This window comes from Bradysia coprophila (genome assembly GCF_014529535.1).
Source record: "Bradysia coprophila strain Holo2 chromosome IV unlocalized genomic scaffold, BU_Bcop_v1 contig_5, whole genome shotgun sequence".
In the NCBI taxonomy this organism is placed as follows: domain Eukaryota; kingdom Metazoa; phylum Arthropoda; class Insecta; order Diptera; family Sciaridae; genus Bradysia; species Bradysia coprophila.
In genome coordinates, this window is record NW_023503374.1 from 7,742,599 (window position 1) to 7,750,274 (window position 7,676).

A 7,676-nucleotide genomic window follows, 5' to 3' on the forward strand; every position below is an offset into this window, starting at 1 on the left:
CGAAGTCTTCGATAAACAATAAAATGTGTCTGTTTGTCGATCAAATTCTTCATTTAAAAAAATCTTTTAACTTTCTTCATCTGCTTCTATTCTCTGATTGTGTGCCATTAGCTGTTTTTCGTTCGAATTAATTAAATTTTGAAATTAAATTATTTCCCGTTATCTAAATAATTCATTTAATTGATAATTTAAAGTAAACAGAATCAAATTCTGTACATCTGGTCTCATCATTATCAATGATTACAGGCAATCCCTTACGTAGCGCACTCGATAAATTTAGATAACATTTTCTACAGAAAAATAAGACGGAGAAAAGAAGAATCCAGGAAAAAGTTTAAGTGAAACCAATTATTCCTTTTATCTAAACTGAAAATCACACAACTGATTTAATTTAACGACAAATTCCAATGTAATAAAATTCAATTTCAGCTTTGTTTCTCTGCAAAACTTTTATTATAAATTTGAGAAGCGTAAAGGAAAATACGATATCCTTTCTTGTTTAGAAGAAAACGGTTCTCTATTATTTCAGCAAATGGGGAAAACGTAAAGTTATGTGTTTTTCTCTGTACATTCGTTACTCGGGTAAATTCATGTGAAGATATTTATATGTGACTGTGTTTATTTATGCAAAGTCTTTTGTTTCGTCATGAAGTTTCATTAAAATATCTTCCTTACAGTTCTAGGATACAGTCAATCTACAAGAGACTAGTGAACGTACCGCTGGCTGTTGATTGTTTTATGTTATTTTTATAGCAAACGACCTTAGTAGTTTCATCATTATTTTCTTGTAAATTACATTTCAAGTATTTTAGGAATTTGATACAACTGATGTGATAACATGATTTTTATTGCGCTTCACATCTTATACTCAAATGCAGCCTTATAAAAACTGGCATTGGTAATAACGAAGAAAGCAACGCACTCCGATTAGTGCTCACATATATATCGAAAGGAATGTTCAAAGTTCAAACTAATGAAGTAAAAGATTTTGCATCGAGTCTGAGACGGCAACAAACGAAATAACATATTCATTTTTTTATATGGCTTGTCGTATTTTAAAGGTCAGCCGCTGCAGTTTCCATTCCTTAAGTCGAAACCTTTTACGTCATTTGTTTTAACATCTGACAAATATGTAAGGACTATCAGAGTCTGAAATTCAGACCCCATTTTTGTCACTATCAAAACTCAAGTTATCGAGTATAACTCCCGAGACATCTACAGTGTCATCTATTTATTACCTATTGCAATAATTTTTCATGCAACCGAGTTAAGACCGACAGTCGTTGTTGTACTCTAGATGAGTAGATTCAGATTAAAAGTTCACAGACAATAAGCCGAATTCAATGAATCGATACCATAGAAAAATACAACGAGGCCAATAATTGTATTTACTATAATTTCAATACCTGACCACGATAACTGTAAGATCTACCCTTCGAATCATTCCAAATTAAATAAGGATCTTATAAAAACGGTAACTACGCAAACATTTGATTCCTTCCAATAAATCCATTCCTCTCATAAAATATAACTAAACGACAGAATTATGTCGCATATAACCATTATTTATACTTTGATGCATACAAGAAGTACACCATCGTCTCGGTATACATACACAATCTATACGCGACTGAAACGTGTACATCTAAATACAGAGCACATAGAACACACAAAGCACACAAAGAGTAAGGAGGAAAAGCCTTTAAGATATTCATGTAGCGCACTCCAAATATCAGTCATTTTCCGTAAAATACATTAAATTTTGTATTCTATCAATATGCAAATATTGTTTGCTTGCAGCAACATAATTCAAGTTTTTCGAAAGATTTTCTGATGTTGAATATAAATGTAGTATGATTGGAATATATATATATATTCGAACATTCGCGAATGGTGTACAACACACAGCTAAATGTCTCTTCGATATGTTGGTTATTGGCTGTAATGGGTGGTTCGGTTTGGTTTATATGATATAATTGGGGTCGTCAGCATTTTCGCCAATAACAGTAAATTCCACCGATAACAGTAACACTAACAGTAATGACCGTCACCAAAAAATCGTCAATTGTGAATGCATCTGAATGGTTGAATGAATTTTCTATTTATTTTGTGATAATTATTTAAAGAATGGGGTTGGACCACTATTTTATTATTGCAACATGTAGAACCGATCATTGGGAAACTAGCGACATTGAGCTGGAAAAAATCAATTCAGTATATAACGAAAGATTGAGCGACCAACATCCATCATTGCACAACAAACACATGGTTAACCTGCAAATTGAACATTACAAATTTATTTTGTGATTAATGCTCTGAAAACTGGATCGGATCAATATTTTAATCATGAAATTCGTCAATCTCGTTTTTAGGAAGCTAGCGACATTGAGCTGGACAAGCTCTCAACACTTTAGAATGCGATATTTTTTGATTAAAAAAAACATTTTCCAACTGCGGTTCAAAAACATCGACGTATTTTTGGGGTGATATTTGTTGTTAAATATCGCATTTTAAAGTGTTGAGAACTTGTCCAGCTCAATGTCGCTAGCTTCCTAAAAACGAGATTGACGAATTTCATGATTAAAATATTGATCCGATCCAGTTTTCAGAGCATTATTCACAAAATAAATTTGTAATGTTCAATTTGCAGGTTAACCATGTGTTTGTTGTGCAATGATGGATGTTGGTCGCTCAATCTTTCGTTATATACTGAATTGATTTTTTCCAGCTCAATGTCGCTAGTTTCCCAATGATCAGTTCTACATGTTGCAATAATAAAATAGTGGTCCAACCCCATTCTTTAAATAATTATCACAAAATAAATAGAAAATTCATTCAACCATTCAGATGCATTCACAATTGACGATTTTTTGGTGACGGTCATTACTGTTAGTGTTACTGTTATCGGTGGAATTTACTGTTATTGGCGAAAATGCTGACGACCCCAAATATCACAAGGATATAGTGTACTTTCATATAGAAATGACACACATTGGTTGGTTTTGGTATTTTATGCTTTTATATACGTAACATTTATGCGATTTTATCATGTTTTTCCTTCTTTTTGACTGAATTTTTCATTTTTTTTAAATGTTTTTTTTTTGGCTCTAGTCAAATCCATGACGATAATTGGATATGCTTTTTTATGACGATATATAACGCTAATGTTAACGATTTATAGAATCTTTCATCGATATAAATGCTAACGGAAGTTTATGACCTACACTCAAAAAATGGACCGAGATCGTTTCCGAACAAAATGATACACCAACCCGCAGTCCCAGTATAAATTATTTCGTCCACGACATTTTGTTTAACAGCGGCACCTCATAGTTAATATGTCATGAATACATGCATCTTGTTGACATCGCATTTATTGTTTGCTATTTTATCCCTAAATAATGTTGAAATTATCTAGTTAGAAATTGAACGGAAATCAGTACCGGTATGACGGTCAACGAATTGCGAAAATGCAGCTATTGAATAGTGAGCAGATCTGTCTATGGGAAACTTTGATAAAAAACTGGTAGAAAGGTGTGGCCGACACACCGACGAACAAAAATTCTCACGGCAGTCAAACAAGTACCAGTTATCAGTTCACAATCGAAGCCAAAAACAGCGCCCACAAATATAACCATCCGATTCGTAAAAACCAGGAAAGAGCAAAAGAATGATTAAGGCAACTTTTCTCGCATCCAGCACAAAGATCTGTATCGCGCGACAAAAATGTCGGGAAAATTTGGCCACTGCGATTAGATGGGCTCGATGGGCCTGGTTCAGATTAGATTGGCCAGTCCGGTGGAATTCGCACGCGTTTATTGCTTCATAAAAATATATTATTTTTGCGCATCAATTCAGTCTACAATTTAGCGCAGTGATCTTAACTGAGTTTAAAGTTAACGATAAAGATTTCAAAACCAATTCAAATAATTTTTTCGGTGGTCGATTATTTTTATTACAATATAATGTTTGTTTTGTTTGAGGCCTTGGAGGCTGCACCGTAAACATGATGTTGAATCTTGAATAGAGTCATATTTGCTTGGAAATGCAACCAACGATAAATGCATACCAAAAATTGCACCTGATTCTACAAGTTTCGCTTAAAGTGTCGCGTTTCGAGCCTTATTGTTAATCATAATTCAATGCAAATGAAAACGCAGATTAGAACATGAAACTCTTAATACCAATGAAAGTAAATAGATAGGTATGGCCAAACGTTCAAATTTGTTCTAGCCGGAGCACATACGGATTTGCATGGTGCCACCTCAAACGAACTCATTTCTAGTGCAAATTTCCACTAGAAATGAGTTCGTTTGAGGTGGCGCCATGCAAATTCGTATGTGCTCCGACTTGTATGGACTGGCCATACCTACTTATCTACTTTCATTGCTTAATACAAATACGAATAATGCGAATACGAAAATAATCAAATTATATTCGAATTGATTTTTAGCACAGGAAAACAATTCAAACATATTCACCTTCCGCTTTGAACTGAATTTGTTGAAGAAGCAAAGAGCTTGGTCGCCTTTCGTACATTTTTCATTGAAAGAGAATATTATTTAAGAGTCTACCAGTTTAGCATAAAGTGCCGCATTCCGAGCCTTATTATTAATAATAATTTAATGCAAATGATATCTAAAATTAGAACATGAAACTCTCAATTGCGCGAATATGAAAATAATCAAATTATATTCGAATTGATTTTTAGCACAGGAAATCAATTCAAACATATTCACCTCCGCATAGAACTAAATTGGTGAAAAAGCAACTTTTCGTTCAGATTTCATTGAAAGAGAATTTTACTTAAATATTTTCCGTGAAAGGTTGCGTCGTGATTGTCTCAAATATATTTAATAAAAATTGTCGCGCTAACTGAACTAAAAACTACAATAAAACTACAAAGTTGTTGTGCCTGAAAAACAAGAAGAATAACATTCTGTTACGGAAAATGGAGGGCGTAAGTTTCTAGAATTGTACGATCTGAATAAAATCGAATCGGTTTTGTAGAGGGCTCGAATATAATTTGTCGTAAAACTTATCTATTTATTTGGGAAAGAATATTTTGAATCGATAGTCGATCTGTAGTGTTGGCATAAGGTTTACGTTGTTCATGGAATTGTATGGTTCGGTTGGAACGCGACGATTTTACTGATTTTAAGAGTCCCGGGCCTAAACTGGGGTGGGTCTCATTTAAACTTTTTTCTTCTTTCTTACCCAAGGTTGTTACGCAGATTTCAAGACCTGATCCGCACGTAAATTTGCAATTTTTGTTCGAATTATCATGGTCGGAAAAGTGAGCAAAGCTACCCTGCTCGAATGAAGTTTTCGATCTCTAAAACGTTAGTGCCATTAGGCTAAGACTTTCGTTATATTGGTTTCATCTATCTCACACGTGTCAGAGAACTCAACTACAACGAAAATCAAAATCCTGTCTGCGCCGTTGGAATTTTTTGAAGGTTTTTCTAATCAATTCTATGGACCATTCTGCGTACAACCTTGGGTAAGGAGTTTCGAAAGAAAAAAAGAAAAGTTTAAATGCGATTCTTGGTGGACGATTCGCTTCACATCGGTGCTGCTCTGTCGAAACCAGGTCCCAGTTATACTGGAAACGTTTCGTCATACCAAATTGATTAGTTCTCCAATTTCATAGCATTACACTGAAGAAAACCGATTGTTCTGCAACTGCGAAAATTTCGTACAAACGTTGACATTACCTATTGTTGCAATGGAATTACCTTTATAAAACTGTCTAGATTTTCTTCAGACTTTCAGTAAATTTTTGCACAATAGCTAACCGATCTTGAAGTTCACATTTCGGTCCTTGAACAGGAATATCTATGGCACCGTCGGACAATTCTTGTTTCACTGTTTGACGATCGGTCGCAGAAGAAAGAAACTCTTCTTCAGCGAACGCCTTAATTTTCGCTATGTGACATTCATCGCCGGATATCTCTGTCGTTTCCCATGCCCTACTGTTGATACACATAGCAACGCGAGTTTCACATAAAATTATTTTGTCTGGTTTTAGTTTTCTAATGACACCAAACATGAATGGGCAGTGTATCAATGAATGTAGCTTTGAAGTTTAAATTATAATATTAATTATAGCACTACAGACTGACTCAAATTCGTATTATATTGGAAAATCTCTGTGTCTGCCATTACTGTTATGAATGTCGGCGCCCTTGATAGGCGAAATTTGAGTGAAAAATAATATCTTGGCGGTGTGAAGCTGATATTTCGGTTGTTTGTTTATTTTGATACACTTACTGTGGATTTACATAGCAACGTAAAAGTGACAGATGCAAAAATTTTCTCATAAACGAATTTTTGTGTCTATTTTAATAGTATTTTTCTTGTTATGTGACTTTGTCTTGTACAAAACCGAATAAACAGAACAAAAAGTAACGAGCCGCAATTCACACGAGTTTAAGTTTTATTGAAGACTATTTCTTAGATTGGTCATTTTATAAACAATAACACTCTAATGTGAGAATAAAGCCAGACCCAGTGTGAAGAAGAAAATGTAATTATGATACCAAAACTAGGTACCGATTTATAACGTTTCGAAAATTTTCAGTGAAACTAAACAGAATTAATTATTAAAGCCAGGTTATGCCCGCTTATATCTTTGCGATATATGCGACCATAACCTGACCTTAATGAGATATTAAGACTGTTTCATTTGTTCGTCTTTTCGTTTCAATCAAAATAACATTTTATTGAAATAAATACAAAAACATTTGAGAAGTTCAGTCAGCCAAGGGATCTGATCCATCCAACAGGTAGGACCTAGTTAATAAGAAGAGAAAAAAATACATTGGGGACAGGTAGCCGAATTTCCTATGTTATATGCATGTTATACGTATGTATAGTATGTATACCTAAGTAGTCCTTTGCATTTGAGTCTTATAAATCAAGAAACACTTTTCATTGAAGTGCAAGCCGAAGTTACAATGCGTAAGTTTCGTCCTGTGAGGTTTCTGGTTGACCTTAAAGCCGCAAGTGTCCCAGTAATCTGGATAATAAAAACGGAAAATGGGTACAAGTGCTATTGGCCCCTTTACGGACTTAACAAGAAAATTCGAAATTGCGCTCCTCCACCATTAGAGGTGGATACGGTCCAATTAAGGGAATGGAAACTTTTGGACTGTGTCCTACTCAGTAGAAAAGGTATATTTTGAGAGGTGTGAAGAAGCCTGTAAATCCCAATTCTAAACATAAGTAACTTCTAGAATACTACACTTACGAAGACGCCGATAAAGCGATAAGTCTTGCAAGTGAGTTCGATAATGGACTTATGACAGTGGGAGAATCCACTAGATTAAATGCACTCTCATTAGAATCGGTTGAAAGCGCCACAGGTGAATCGATTTAAAATTTTATTCTAGTTTCGAGTCTTATGTAATGTATTAGCGACAGGTATCACAGACAAACGGAGCCACAGTACGGCTGATAATGATGAAATAGAAGCACTTGAAAATTACGCGGCAGAAATGAATCTCGGGGCATGTGGTACCGAAGTAGAAGTGATCACAGACAAACGGACCCACAGTACGGCTGATAAGGAAGAAATAGAAGCACTTAAAAATGACGCGGCAGAAATGAATCTCGGGGCATGTGGTACCGAAGTAGAAGTGATTGAAGTTAGAGGTATAGGTATAGGTTGCCTT